Genomic DNA, 15,767 nt, shown 5'->3' with positions numbered 1-15,767 from the left:
AAAACATTTCAGAGAAGGGCAACTAAAATGATGAGGGGTTTTGAATGGGTCCCATATGAGGAGACATTAAAGAGGCTGGGACTTTTCAGCTTGGAAAAGAGGAGACGAAGGAGGGATATGATAGAGGTCTATAAAATCATGAGTGGTGTGGAGAATGTGAATAAGGAAAAGTTATTTACTTGTTCCCATAATATAAGAATTAGGGGGCACCAAATGAAATTAATGGGCAGCAGGTTTAAAACAAATAAAAGGAAGTTCTTTGTCACATAGCGCACAGTCAACCTGTGGAACTCCTTGCCTGAGGAGGTTGTGAAGACTAGGACTATAACAGGGTTTAAAAGTGAACTAGATAAATGCATGGAGGTTAAGTCCATTAATGGCTATTAGCCAGGATGGGTAAGGAATGGTGTCCTAGCCTCTGTTTGTCAGAGGGTGGAGAAGGATGGCAGGAGAGAGATGGCTTGATCATTACCTGTTCGGTTCACTCCCTCTGGGGCACCTGGCATTGGCCACTGTCGGTAGACAGGATACTGGGCTGGATGGACCTTTGGTCTGACCCAATATGGCCGTTCTTATGTTCTATTCTTATGTTCTAACTCTACCAACTTACCTTTGGGAGTCAAGTTTCGGTCCCCAATCCTATGAAGCGATGCCCAAGTTGCTCCCCTTCAGCTTCCTTTCTGAGGAGTGGCAAACCACTGCCACTGAGAGCTGTAGGGCCATGGCTGTGGACACTCAATGTAAAGACGCTATCTTGTGGCCCACTGGAGTACCCTGACTCTGATGGGCTGCACGCCAGCAGTTGTCAACCTCTGATTTATACTTCAATTTTTGCCCACATTAAATGTAGACAGTTCATCACTCTGAGCCATCCTGATGAAGGTTTAATTAATCACAGTCTAGACTTGCTTTTAGAGCAATCATCTCAGCTGCTTCTAATGCAACACAGCTTTTCAGTGAGTCTTTTTTTTTCAGAATGGGTTTCATACATTTCTAGACAGAAAACAATGTTGTGTATTCACTTATGGTTCAGAGATGTTTTGCTATGCTGTTCCATCTAAAATGCTGAAGGCATAAACCGCTTCATGATGCTTAGGATGAAGTAGCACCACTCTCAGCCTTAGCAACGCCAAAAAGGAACTGGTAATGGTGCTAAAAGCATTATGCAACTGCAGAATGACCCTCTTAAATCATTTATATGACTTGGTCTGCTCCCACTGGATCCATTCCGCACTGCTTTTGTATATAAACACCAAAGTTGCTGCACAGCATGTTCTTGGAATGTAACAAAATGGCTTTAACAGGTATCGTGTTAAATTGTCAAATACAAATGACCCCAGGAAAAATTCTGTTTTCCAGCACATTGGCTGTAACTTGACAGATTGCATTCTCAGTGATATTCAACAAAACAATTAGAAGTACATCTATATTCGGGTATAACAAGGATAGGCTCTTGAAAAGGAGCAGTATTTCGGAGGTGAATAAACCCTTGTCTACTTTTGCAATTCATGAAAGGTCAGGGAGCAAAAACAAAGCAAAACAAAGCAAAGCAAAAAAAAAACCCCAAAACAAACTTAAAAAAAATATCAAAACATATCTTCCCATCTTTTCCAATTTAACTATGGTATTTTCTTTCTCTGGGAAGAATTCAGTTACCTGAACTGGAATTTGGCCAGGACAATAAATTAAAATAGCTCTATTCTTAGGGTACAGCTAGACTACAAGAGTTTTTCTGGGATACTGGAGGTATCCCAGAAAAACTCTTCCACATCCAGGGACGAGTTTGCTCTTCTGGTTTTTTTTCTGGAAGAGCAAATGTGCTCTTTCGGAAGCCCCTGAATTCCTTGTTCCATGAGGAATAAGGGGGCTTCTGAAAGAGGATTTTTCCTGATATTTGGCCCAGTCTAGATGGGCCAAATGTCAGAAAAGCCTTTTCTGACAAAAGGATAATAAAAAAAAAGCAACAGTGTAGCCGTATCTTTACAGAAGGCTCTTTAATCCTCCCAATGTTAATGTAGGTCTCAACCTGACTTTGGGTTGGAAGGCTGGCAATATGGGGGTTGGAACCTTCCACACTACCCTAGATTTCTTGCCATTATGTATGACTATTACATAATAGCAAACTTTCCTTTGATGGTGGCCTTTATTGGTTCATTTTCATATTCTCTGGCCCAGGGAAAGACTTGGGAAAGTGTTGAGTGTTAGTGTTTGTCTTTGCCTACACAAGTTGCACTGTATGTTGCACAAGCCAATGTAAAAACATTTAAGAGGGGTAGCTGTGTTAGTCTGTGACAGAAAAAACTTAAAAACCAGCAAGTAGTCCTGTTTCACTTTAGAGACTAACGAAAAAATGTAGATGGTATCATGAGCTTTCATCTGAAGAAGTGGCTTGTGCTCACCAAAGCTCATGATACCATCTACATTTTTTTGTTGGTATCATGAGCTTTGGTGAGCACAAGCCACTTCTTCAGATGAAAGCTCATGATACCATCTACATTTTTTTGTTAGTCTCAAAGGTGCTGCAGGACTACTTGCTGGTTTTTAAGCTAATGTAAGATAAACCCATGCAACCCCTGAAGCTTCAAGGAGATAGCTGAGTTAGTCTGTTACAGAAAAAAACAACAAATAGTTTGGTAGTACTTTATAGACTAACAAAACATGTAGATGGTATCGTGAGCTTTCATGGGCACAGCCCACTTCTTCAGATGACCGGAGTTATGACTAGGGAATATGAAAACTCGAAATAAGTAGGAGAGGGGAAGGAGAGGGGGGAGAAAAAGAAAAAAAGGAAAACGGAAGGGGAGGGTGAGACAAGGCATCATTAAGTATCTGGAGAATGGGTACTTAAACCTAATCAGATCAAAGTAAATAGATAGATACTAAAACAGGATGGATACCACTCACAGAGCTGTTAGCACCTTCAGTGGTTATGAAGTAAGTAGTGTCCCCCTTCCTTTTTCCTTCTCACCGTTCATTTTGCAGATATGGCCGAATAGCTGTAACTTCTGTTGTATAACCTTCTGCAGCAGGTTCTCTTTCGGCTGTATCTTCCTATATAATTCCTCATTGGTGACCTTTCTATAACAACTCCTCTCGAACACCAATATCCTTCTCTTCGGATCTTTCGTTATCACCCATGTCTCACATCCATGCAACATGCTGCTAAATACACGTTTTCAAGATGCTCAGCTTCGTTCCTAAGCTAATCGCCTTCAAACTCACTCTTGATTTTGCTATTCTAGTCGCTATTTCCTTCTTACTGTCTAGATCATACATCATGTTGCTCCCCAAATACATGAACTTCTCTGCGTTCTCTAGTTCGAGCCCATCTACACGGATCTTCCTTCCTATTTCGTTATCTCCAAATACCATTGTCTTTGTTTTATCGACATTCATAATCAGTCCAGACTGCTTCCTTTCCTCATTTAGCACCTGCACCAAGGTGTTTAGGCACCTCCTATTGATCTCAGTGAATTGTAGTAACTTTTTCAAGGTCCCGAAGGGAATCTGATGGAGCAAGAAATTGAATCCTGGTCTGCAAAGCCCCAGGCTTGGCCATAACCACTGGGGCTTCCTCTCTCCTGGCCACTCAGTAAATATTAACAAAAGTGTCACTAACAATCTACCTTTGGCATAACGGGGCAGGATTTTTAGTTTGCGATAGCTTTTCTCCACTGTCAAATCTTCTGTCATCATAGAATGTATGCGCAGTGCAAAAACCCAGATTTGGGCATCTTGAAAGCTAATTTGTGTAATTTTTTTTAAAGAAATTGTTCAGCTAAGGGAGGATTTTATTCAGACAAATGATGCAGCCATTTGCCCGTTCCTCTTGCATGGTTTTACCTTTAATATTAGCAGGCTGGCAGAATCACCATGGTGCATCCATCCTGATGATATTTCTGAAAAGTCCCATCTGCTGTATCATGTTTCTTATTGCTGCTTCTTCTCCCCTTGGGTGAAATCAGTGCATGCTGCATGGGAGCGCCGGCACCAATGGCCCACCTAGAGTAATAATTTATCCCCATCAAACTAGGCTATTGGGGACTGATCTAGTTCTGTGTTTTGCCATCAATTCCACTGGCTGCAACATTCACTGGATGACTCTAACTCTATTAGGGCACATCTGCACAGCAGGGCTCAACTCAAAATAAGCAATGCGACTTGAGCTACGCTAATTGCGTTGCTACGTCGAAATCGCTTATTTCGACTTTTGGCATTGCCTACACCGCAGTCATTTTGAAAAAGAACACTCTTTCCCGCAACTTCCCTTACTCCTCATACCATGAGGGTTTCAGGAGTCGGAGTAAGAAGCTTGTTATTTCAAATTGATGTTGAAATAACGGGCTGGCTGTGTAGACATGCACTACGTTTTTTCGGAATCACTGACGTTATTCCGAAATAACACTGCTGTAGACACAGCCTTACAGAATTACTAAGGTTACTGTATTCTGGTTAGGAACAGCAATACATAGGGAACACAGCACTGAGGGGCTTTAGAGCAACGCTCAGAGGACCACCTCTGTATGTGGATAAAATACACAATTATTTTCCTGGGGGACCAATTTTTTATGCAAACTACTTGAATGCAATTTACATAATTGCTCAATTTGATCCTTTTTAGCCCCACTATGAAAATATGTAGAAAAATTAGGAGGAATTAAGATGCATTTAAGGCAATTAGCAATACAAGTCCTATTAAGTCTGACAATGGAAATAATTTAGCAGCCATGAAACATTTAAAGGCAGCGCTCGCTGAGGTTTTATTTTTAAAAGCGGCCTTTGTATGGCATATCCCCGGCAAGGCGTGTCTCTGTGTGACAGGCTCGCAGTATTTGCGTGAAACCAGATCTCTGCTAATGGGCTGATTGCACTGAAAAGTTTGGTGTGGATTTTGCCAATGTTGAAGGCTCCATACTGGAATTGGTGGCATGGATTTGGATTTGGGATAGCTTGTACAAAACAACCCTAAGTACAGCCAGCCTAAAGAGTGGGCTTAGTCTTGGCATTAAAAGAAATCATTATCTTGGGTCAATAATTTTACATGGTGCTTTACAAACAGTAATACACATTCTCTGCCGCAAAATGCTCACTGAAACTGAGATGAGACGTGGATCAACAGACGAGAAAGAGAAGGGAAAGAGAAGAGATGACACGTGAGTGGAGGTAAAGGTTCATATAGGCAAAAGATCTGCAGGTAATGAATGCCTAAGACAGACAAATCATTCGCATAGGAGCTCTCCTGTGTGAGGGGAGTGTCTTGGCAAGGATGCTCCTTGAAGTTACTTTTTGCCATCACTGTATTGCAGGGGTCTCCAACCTTTTTGAGCACGAGATCACTTTCTGAATTTAAATGCAATCCAAGATCTACTTCAAATATAAATACCCTGGCCCCGCCTCCTTCCTGCCCCTTCTCACTCCATCCTCCCTCTCTTGCCCATCCTCACTCACTTTCACCAGGCAGGGGCAGCGGGTTGGGGCGCAGGCTCTGGTCTTGGATTAAGGGATCTGGAGTGTGAGAGGGGCTCTGAGCTGAGCTTGGGGCAGGCAGTTGGGATCTAGGAGGGGGTTCTAGGTGCAGGGTCTGGGGGGGTGTTTGGATGCGGGGTGCTCGGGGCTGGGACAGGGACTTAGGGTGCAGGAGGGGGTTCATGACTAGGGTCGGAGTTTGGGATGTGAGTTCCAGCTGGGAACTGCTTGTGGCTCCTGGGTGGTTGGTGCAGTGGGGCTAATGCAGGCTCACTCCTGCCCTGGCCCTGCACCACTCCCTAAAGCAGCCAGCAAATTCCCTCCAAAGTCCTCCTCTCTGCTCTGTGGAGATAGGATACAGGGTGGGAGAGAAGGCACCTTGACATCAGCATCCTCCTCTCCCTCCCGTGCATAGAAAGCAGGAGGTTCCCCGGGGGAGGGGCAGCTCCAAGGCTAAGGGGAGGAGATGAGCAGCAGCGCAGGGAGGGGTAGCTGAAGTGCTGGCACTAGGTAGCCTCTTGGCCAAATCCGTCAAGATCACCTGTCAGAGGCTCCGAGATCTACCAGTCGATCCTGATCGACTGGTTGGTGACCACTAGCGTATTGTGACTTTGGTAGCGAACTCACTCTTTGAAGACACAACCGTATTTTCCCTTCAAGAGCAGTGTGTTGTTTATCATGGGGGTTGGGCGTGGTACTTCTTTATGGTCTGGCCTGGATCCCTGTGGTGAGTCAAAATGGTTCACAGACTTCGCTGGGTCCTGGCCAATGTGTGGGTGTGTCTAGACTACAGGGGTTTTTTTTTTCGAAAAAACTTCCCCTGTGTCCAGACTGCTACAGCATTCTTTCAAAAGTAAATTGAAAGAACGCAGCCGTTTTTTCGACCGCGGAAAACCTCGTTTTATGAGGAAGAACGCCTTTTTTCGAAAGTGCTCTTTCGAAAAAAGGCGCTGTGGAATGCAAACTGTGCTTTTTCGAAAGAGAGAATCCAGACTGCCTGGGGGCTCTCTTTTGAAAAAGCGGCTTGTAGTCTAGACGCTCTTTTTCGGAAGAGGAGTGCGCTCTAGACATAGCCAGGGAGGGGGGAGCGGGGGGAAGAGGCAGCTCTGCTCTGTGCTCCTAGAAGGAGCAGTACCTCAGACGGAAGGGCAGAGCCTCCTCCAGCCAGCCCTCGGCGCTGCCCATGGCCCAGACTATTCCACAGGGAGCTCCAACAGTGATTTTAATGGGTCCTGTAAATTGCTGGATCCCAGGATAACTACTCCCTTTGCCCCTCTCCCCCCATCTATAGCCCTGATCATCTCTACCTGCCCAGAGGGTGAAATGAGGCACTGGGAAGACAGGGTGAACTGAGAGGCTAAGGGATTTGCCCAAGGCCATCCAGAAAGCCTGTAGCACAATCAGAAATGGAACTTGAACGTCTGAATGCCTGAAGCACACAACCATTGCATCCTCTCTCTGCATAAAGATCTCATTAAACAGATTCACTGCCCAATAACTGAACAGATAAGTGCAAGCAGCTATTTAATGAATACACGGTGCTTCAACCACATATCAGCTAGAGCGATTACAAACAAGGCATCTTTTTCTCCCAGAAAACGGATGGCAGTAAATGAATTAAAAGCCAACAAAAACAAAACAGACAGCTGAAGTCTACTGTTGTAGTTAAGAGAAATATGTTGATGGGGTTATTAAAGAAAAATTAAAACTGGATGTAGCCTGAAGGCCGATATTCTGAACAAATGGCATGTAAACAAGAAGGGAATAAAAATGGAAGTGGTAGAGATTTTACCATATGGGCACACACTGAAGAGATCTTGGGAAACTGGGAAATACACTATCACAGGAAAATTGTTGGAGGGCATTTTTGATGGCAAGAAAAGAAACAAATCATTTGTTTAATACAGTTCATCCTTCAGCAGTCAGTACAAATTATGCCTAAAACAATACCAATCTCTTAGCCTCAAAAGACTTTTTCATTTGAAATGGAGTAAAATAGGCTATAAAGCACAACCCGAAAGGCCATGGAATTTGACAGTACCCTGTACTCTGAAGACTGTGTGCCTAAAATCCTACCATAGAATCAGAGGGGGAATGGTTAGACTGAACTAAAATGAAGGATTACAAAATTAGCATTTTTGTACAAACGTGGCAGGAGATTAAGAGGCTGAGCAAAAATGCCAGGCCCAAGACTCCAACTTTGGGTCAGGCCTTACATGCAGGACAATCTTAAAATATTTTAGATCTACCAGTTTCCACTGATTTTAGCTTAAAAAAAAGGGATTTTGTCCATGTTCATTAAGGACTAGAGGACACCAAATGAAAGTAATGGGTAGCAGGTTTAAAACAAATAGCGAAAGTTCTTCTTCACACAGCGCATAGTCAACCTGTGGAACTCCTTGCCAGAGGAGGCTGTGAAGGCTAGAACTATAACAGAATTTAAAGAGAAGCTAGATAAATTCATGGAGGTTAGGTCCATAAAAGGCTATTAGGTAAATGGTGTCCCTGGCCTCTGTTTGTCAGAGGCTGGAGACGGATGGCATGAGACCAATCACTTGATCATTGTCTTTGGCCCACCCCCTCTGGGGCACCTGGTGCTGGCCACTGTTGGCAGGCAGACTACTGGGCTAGATGGACCTTAGGTCTGACCCAGTATGTCCATTCTTACGTTCTTATGTGGTTTAAAATCAGCCGACAGAGTTTCCTAGAGAGTCTATGTGGATCACTGTGAGGAAAAGCACGTTCGTTTTGAGAGAAACGCAGTAAGTCCCAATTCCGTCCGGTTTGATGTCCAAGAATACAGAAGTGCAACTAAGAAAGTCCTCATGCACAACTCCCATCTCATTCTTCCTCGGCCTTCACTGTGCCGAATCCTGGTGTCACCACTGACCCTGCTTTTCCTATTTACAAATCTACCTCTGGGCTGTTACTCATGGGCCCCATTTTCTCAAGTCTACTTCTGCTTGTATCCTTAGAAACGAGGTGTGGTGAGGGTGTTATGCGCCCGAGGGCAAAGGAATAATTTGCGCCCTCCTCCCCCGAGCCGCCACCGTGTGGCGGGGCTCCGAACCTGGCACACGGCTGGGCCCGACCTTGGGGGGCGAGGGGGTTGTACCATGTCTTCCCCTGCCTCCTCCAGTTTGGGGCCGGGCCGTGCACTCACTAACCCGTCGGTGGAGATGGAGGAGAGTCAGGCTGGGGGCAGTGAGGCGGGGAGGAGGCTCCAGGCGGCAGTGGGCGGAGGAGGAGCAGGTGAGCCAAAGGGTGACAAGGAGAGTGGAGGGGGACTAAATTGGTGCCCCCCCTAGTGTGGTGCCCAGGGGCAACTGCCCCCCTCTCCCACCGCTCCTTCTCTACGCCACTGTATCCTTACTGATATAGTCTATGGAATTTTTGCCTTAAGTCTTCTGCCCACCCAGCCCATACCCACCCCTAGAACTCAACCCAGTGTCTAGGACAAACAAGCGGAATCCCACTTCTCACAAAGAAATGAATCTCCTCTCTGCATCCAGCCAATCAGCTTCACACATTCCCATCCATTTGCGAAGTCAGCTGAACATGATCCTTCTTGGATTAGTGTTGGTTCTCCCTCAGCATAGTCCCCAGCATGGGGTATGTGTGGTTGTGACGGAGCGTGCCCGCCCCGCACGGGAGGGGCAGTCCGGGACGCGCTCTGCAGCCGGCAGCCCGGCCCGACCAAGGAACACGACGCCCAGCGTCAGCGCGAAGTTGCCGGGGCGTCTGGAATGTTGCCGCGGCAATGCCAAGCACTGCGGATGTGGGGGGAGGGACCTCCGGGGGCAGACGGGGTCACGGCCCTGGCGGGACTTTTAAAATGGCTCCCGCACTAGAGAGGGGAAGAAGGAGGAAGAGAGCCTCCCCCTCCACAGGTCCCAGCAACAGGGATGAAAAACAGGTCCGCGGACAAGGAACCATCCTGTCCAATGGACCAAACGCACCTCCGGCCCACGGGCTTGCAGTGAGGAAACCGTCCGGGGCCTCGGCCGCGGGGTAGCCCCAGGAAGGGCGGGGAAGGTATCGGCCCAGGGCAGAGCCTGGATGGGCTGGTGGGTTGGCGAGCTGCGGTCTTGAACCCCATCAGCCGGGCGGGGTCTCTCTAGATCCTAGCCCTTAGGGCCCTGGGCTGGGGCCTGTGAGTGGGGGCAGACCCGGGCCCCCCTTCCCCTCCCTTCATACCAAGGGTGCGGAAAACAAAGACAGGCCACACAGCGGGAAATATGTGGATTTAATTAACTGCTTGTGGGAGTGACACGCGGGACACGTCACAGTGGTCCTGTGTTATTGAACTACAATTATGTATGTCATTGAGCTACCATCGCAGCAAACATTGTACAATTTATGGCATAGATGGTGTCAATGGAAACATTACAGTCTATCAAACACGATTATCCTGCTTGTATGCCTGGATCATCTTTGTGTCTAACACTGAATATTGATTACATGTCCGCATTTCAAACAGGGTAACACTCACGTGGTAGATGACATCCAGTGAGCCTTACTGTGGACAATTTAGTCAGAATATGGGGCTGATCCTATGAGCCATCAAAGACGGAAAGGGCAATGCGACTTGCTCATGACATGCTGGACTCTATCGTGTGCCTGTAATTCTCCACAATTTAAGGCTTTCTGGGAGAAGGTATAACCCACCCCCAGAAGCATTTCCATTTTTGTCTCTTTCTTGTTCTGATCTCTGGACTCTTTGCATCCACTCAAAGGAGCATTCCAAGTTTCTAACCGATGGACCGAAATGCTTCCAATCTTTTGGAAGTTACCAGAGACACTCCAAGCCAGCGGTGTATTCCGTTACTGCTTCCAGCCTGACACAAGAACTCTGCAATGATTGTATGTATTTGATTTCCTTAACCATTTTAAGTCTCTTCTCTTATAAAAAAAATCCTTTAGATATTAACGGAGTGGCAACTGCATTATTGGGTAAGATCTGAGTTATATAGTGACCTGCGCACATGGGAAGGGGAAAAGAAGGAAGCCAAAAGCCACTTTGAACAGTGTCGGGCTGCCCTGGGGTCTGGGCAGGGTAGGCCGCAGGCCAGATCAAATGGCTTGGCAGGCCGGATCCGCTACACACGGACCTGCTACACACGGTCTACCAAACAAACAAGCTTAGCACATGGACCTCCACACAAACAAGCTTAGCACACAGTATCATGCAGGAAGTTCACTCCTAACACCAACACACACACTACAGACCACCACTTGCCACATGGGTCATGTAATCGCTTCTCCTTCACCTGGAGATCTCCCGCGCCAAACTCCCTTGTTAGCTGCTCCTGTTCTCTAACTCCCAAACTTGAAACTTAAAAGTAAACTTGAAAGGTGAATAAAAATATCCCACCTTCTTCTGCTGCACTTTCCTACATCATTGGGGGCGCAGAGGGAGAGGAAGAGACACTGTTTTTGTGTATGTATCTCAATAATGTATTAACTTAATGGGAGGAAGAACAATAGCTACAAAACAAGAGGTTACTGGTTGTCGAAAACAGAGCATGAAAGGGATTTGTACTGCGATGGAGATTAGAAGGAACAACCAATATGCATTCGCAAATGAACTGCAAATGTGGTACATGCAAGTGTGACGTTAATGGAACGCCAGAGATTTTAGTGAACAAAGAAACAGATATTCTCTGAAGTAATATTACAACCGCTTCTCACCACAGAGCAGTGATCCATTTTTAATGTCTCACAAGGCCCAAAACATGGAAAATGGGTAATACTGACCCGCCCTACTCACTCTCTTGCAGCAGATTTCATTGCACTAGACTGTAGCTTTTGTTCATGCAATTAATTGGTGTTTGGCACTTGTCGGCAAGAGGCATCCATCACATTTTTTTAGACGCTTGATATGGGAGTGTGAAAAATTGAGATTTTTTTTTTTCTTTTCCGGGTCAGTGTATTGTTGTATATACAAGACAAAGCCCCTAAAATAAAGATGTCTGATCACATTAATACTAGATGGACAGAGGAGCCAAAAGCCTATGTGGGCCCCTAGGCAAGATGGGGAGGCTCCCTGCTCCTGAAAGGGATGGGGCCTGGCTGCAGGCAGAAGGGATGGGACCCCAACGGACCACACTTAGTGCTCTAGCGGCAATTTAAAGGGTCCACGGCAGTTGCCATGGTAGCAGCCACAGCAGCTGGGAGCACCAGGCCCCTTTGAATCACTGGGCCCCAGGGGCCACTGGCCCATTGCCACTCCCTGTCGGCGGGCCAGTAGATTGGAACCTCTCTTCAGAAAGGTTGAACTAAGAGGATGGAGAGAGGCTGTTCACAGTAGTGACGGATGCAGAACAAGGAGCAATGGTCTCAAGTTACAGTGGGGGAGGTCCAGGTTGGATATTAGGAAAAACTATTGCCCTAGGAGGGTGGTAAAGCACTGGGATGGGTTCCCTAGGGAGGTGGTGGAATCTCCATCCCTAGAGGTTTTTAAGTCTCGGCTTGACAAAGCCCTGGCTGGGTTGATTTAGTTGGGACTGGTCCTGCCTTGGGCAGGGGGCTGGACTTGATGACTCCTGAGGTCTCTTCCAGCCCTAGGATTCTATGATTCTGTAGTTCAGCTGTGGCCAACCCGAGACTCGTGAGCTGCATGCAGCTCTTCCCCCTCCCCAGGTGCGGCTCATGAAGCCCCCGCCCCGTGGCTTGAAAGCCACTCCCACGCCCCCCAAAATGGCCCTCTCCTTCCGGCTCCCTGTGCTGACCTGGGCAGGGGAGCCCGTCTAGCGTGACCATGAAACCTGCAGAAATAAAGATGGCAGCAGGTGGTGGGAGCCTATTGTGGCCAAATAGCCTCAAAATTAATTTAAATGTGTTTTCTTAAAGGGGCAAAGCCTTTTTTTTAGAGCTTTTTTTTTTTCCTCTACCAAACGCGACCGGGGGCTCCGTTTAAAGGGGAAAAGGGGCGGTCTTTTTTTTTTTTTGCTTGACAACTATGTCTACACTTGCACTCTAGTTCGAACTATGAGGAGTAACGTTAGTTCGAACCAAGGGGGTTGGTTCAAACTAACGCATCCTGGCGTACACTTCCTGGTTCGAATCAGTTGTGATTCGAACTAGCGCGCCGGCGAGATCATGCTAATGAAATCCCCGCTTCATTAGCGATTTCGAATGCCTGCATTTGCATCCCTAGTTTGAACTAGGGTGCAAGCGTAGACATACCCTTGGCTCTTTGCCCAGAATGGATTGCCCATCCCTGTTATAGTTCAACAAATGAGTAGGGGGAGCAGAACCTTTCATTCCCAGATTTCTGGTTTCAACTTAGCCCGGATTAGTAAAGACTGACTGTTATTCTATTTCTCTCACCCATATTCTCTCTCCGTTCCTTCCCTCAGCAACCAGCACAAAGTCACTAGATTAATCTTAACAGTGCTCTTCATGGACAAGGGCTAGCACCACACAATTAAAATCCAAGCCCTTCCATTCCATCCCAGCAGGCATCTTCATTACTACCCTTTGGAACCGCATTCACATGGAGAGTGACCCTCCAAGCTGTGCCGAAGCTTGCCTGGAGCTTTACAGCTGCTTGTGCTACACCTTTCACAGGAGCACCACAAACACACACATTCCATTATTTTGTAATGGCAACACAACACAGCATTATCATTGTTTTGCAAGTTTTTCCCGTTACAGACTAACTCGGCTACCCCTCTGAGGCTGTTCCCTAAAGGCAGGCCTAGGCTACTATTTAAGTCCGTCTACTTTACATTCCTGTGGGCTGTGAAAAAGACACTGTCCTGAGGGATGCAAGTTACAATGACCCACGTGCTGCCTACACAGGTGTGTATGTTGGTGAGACGCTCTTCCACTGATGTAGCTTCCACCTCTGTTCTATTCATTCCCTCTGGGGCACTGTCGGAAGACAGGACACTGAGCTAGACAGACCTTTGATCTGACCCAGTAAGGCCGTTCTTATGCTATATTCTCTCACCGAGGTGGAGTAATCCGATGTAGCGCTTCTAGTGTAGACCTGCCCTATGTACCATCTGCCGTTTCTCCTGATAACGGTGGATAATTTATTATCAGCATCAACGTCCCACCCCCCCACCCCCCCGACCTCTTCACTCGAATAAAAACTCATTTGAAGGTCACTTCCCACAGACTGCAGTAAGTTTTCATGGTGTGAACGGCATGTGCTCAAGACATCTTCTCTTCCCCTTCTTTTGATCAAACTGCATCCTGGTGTTTTAGCACCTCACAAGGAAATTAATATTAAAAGAACATTTATTGTCGTTGTAACTGCGTTCATGCAATTTAGCCGATGCAGCGCCCCCCACATAAGCCAATAGCATGCCTTATTCCTCTTGCTTTTCAAAAATCCAGAATCAGCATGTTCTGACAGTTCTCAAAACAAGCCAACTTCTCCCTCCATAGGGCTCTGGCACTGACACTGATACTGGCACTGACACTGACACAAGGAGGCCATAACACCTCACAGAGGGACAAGGTAGGTGAGCTAATACCTTTTATTGGACCAACTTCTGATGGTGACAGAGACATTTTTGAGATTTGCAGAGCTCTTCTTCAGATCTAGGAAAGGTGCTTGGGAAAAATTGTGTGTGGTGGGGGCACAGCTCCATGCTCTTGGAAGGGGTGGGGCCTCAGGTGGGAGGGGCGGGGCCAGAGCTAGGGCCAGCCAACCCTCAGAGTTGCATGGAGCATGCAGTGTGGTGCTCTGGTGGTGATTTAAAGGCTCCAGGATGCCTGACACCTCGGCCCTTTTGAATCGCTGGACCCTGGGGCAATTGGTCCTTTGCCCTGACATTTAGCCCTATGTACTAGTTATAAGAAAAAAAGGGGGGAAGGAAAGAGATTCACAGGCAGCAGAGGAGAATGACAGACAGAATCCAGCCTGCTCTGATTGCTATGAAGTAGCAATGCAAAATGTGCTCTAGGACCATATTGGCTAAAAATATTAGGCATAGAAATGATCTTTCAGTGAAAGATCATTCCCTGTCCCAATTTTTATAGGACATTCCTGCTATTTGCAGCTTGGTTTTATGTAGACACCTATTTCCCTCCACCCCATGTTCTGATTTTCCACTAGGGTGAGCTGCCTGCTCCCCCTAGTGGGAAGGAAAATACAGGAATGCTACGTAGAGTGGAGCCAGGAGCAGGCCCGCCGATGGAGGGGAGCAAAGGGAGCAACTGGCCCATGTTGTGGGGCTCTGGTGGCAATTTAAAGGGCCTGGGGGTGGCTGCCCCATTGAATTGCAGGGCCCTGCAATTCAATGGGGCAGCCACCCCCAGGCCCTTTAAATTGCCACCAGAGCCCCACAACATGCTTTGGATAGCGTTCAGAGGGGTGGCACAGCCCAGATGGTACTGCTGAGGGTTGGCTGTTCTGGCCCCGCCCCTTCTTCTCAAAGGTCCCGCCCCTTCCGGAAGCATGGAGTCGGGCCCAGTGAGTCTGTCAGAGTATGAGTTTACACAGGTGCTCTTTCCCCGAATGACAAAGATTTATTTGCTCATTGGCCCTGACACTGCAAAGCACCCAGACACCTGCTTGACTTCATTCATGGGCCTGGTCCCGTGGAGGTCGACAGGTACTTACGAACTGGCACCTATGTAAGTGCTTTGCCAGCTCAAGGTTGTGGTAAAGTTTTCCTTAGCTCCCAGGAGGAGACGTGGGTACGTACCCAGTGTCATTTCAGTAGAAATGGCGCTTAGATGAAAAAGAAAGTTAAAAGGCTCTGACTTGTGGTTGGGAAACTCATTTTGAATGTGCATCCGTGTCAATCAAGGCGACGCTGTCTTCTTTCTGAGGCAAAGGGACGCGCTAACTCTGATAAGAGAAGACACTCAACCCAGAATCTCACTTGAAAACAAACATGCCTGCCCAGCCTCCCAAACTGCCCAGACCACAGTCTGAATCGCTGGAGGGCCACAATGAGCCACTGGACCATGCAAGCTCGTTACCCAGGTTCACCGCTTGCTTTCCTTGTGGGCATCAGCATTTTGTACATCACGGCACTGCCAATCTCCCTGAACGGTCATACAGAAATGGCCCAAAGCACAGGTTGGACCTCCTTGGTGCGGCACCCTTGGGACCTGACCCGTCCAGGAGGAGGAATTTTGCCAGGCCAAGGTAGGTCATTTCTGGCTCCCCCTTGTTACCGAACCCCTGAGCTATGGCCCCACTCCTGCCAGCCCCTCCACATGCAGGGCTCCTGGCCCCATGCTGGCAGCCCCCCTCCGGCACACACAGCCCCACTTGCTGGGGTCCAGCTGCACTTCCAGGTGATATCTCCACTTGGGCTTCAGCCGTGCTTGGC

General features: G+C 47.3%; 2 long non-coding RNA genes across 2 annotated transcripts in view; one reads left to right on the top strand and one right to left on the bottom strand.

The window, feature by feature from the left end:
* LOC112543557 (uncharacterized) overlaps nt 1-9,081 on the bottom strand; it is a 37,325-nt gene extending 28,244 nt beyond the window's left edge. The window contains exons 1-2 of the long non-coding RNA XR_003086782.2: nt 8,950-9,081; nt 3,844-4,002 (exon numbers count right to left, since the gene is read on the bottom strand). This is a non-coding gene — a long non-coding RNA (uncharacterized LOC112543557). The remainder of the gene's footprint in view (nt 1-3,843; nt 4,003-8,949) is intronic.
* A 158-nt stretch (nt 9,082-9,239) lies between these two features.
* Nucleotides 9,240-13,940, top strand: LOC142819252 (uncharacterized). Its single transcript, XR_012897069.1, has 3 exons — nt 9,240-9,382; nt 9,947-10,329; nt 13,867-13,940. It is a non-coding gene; the product is annotated as an uncharacterized LOC142819252 (long non-coding RNA).
* The last annotated feature ends 1,827 nt before the right edge of the window (nt 13,941-15,767 follow it).

The sequence above is a fragment of the Pelodiscus sinensis genome, chromosome 21 (assembly GCF_049634645.1).
Source record: "Pelodiscus sinensis isolate JC-2024 chromosome 21, ASM4963464v1, whole genome shotgun sequence".
NCBI classification, from domain to species: Eukaryota; Metazoa; Chordata; order Testudines; family Trionychidae; genus Pelodiscus; species Pelodiscus sinensis.
The sequence above is the reverse complement of the archived record's forward strand: the minus strand, read 5'-3'. Positions and strand labels throughout refer to the sequence as shown.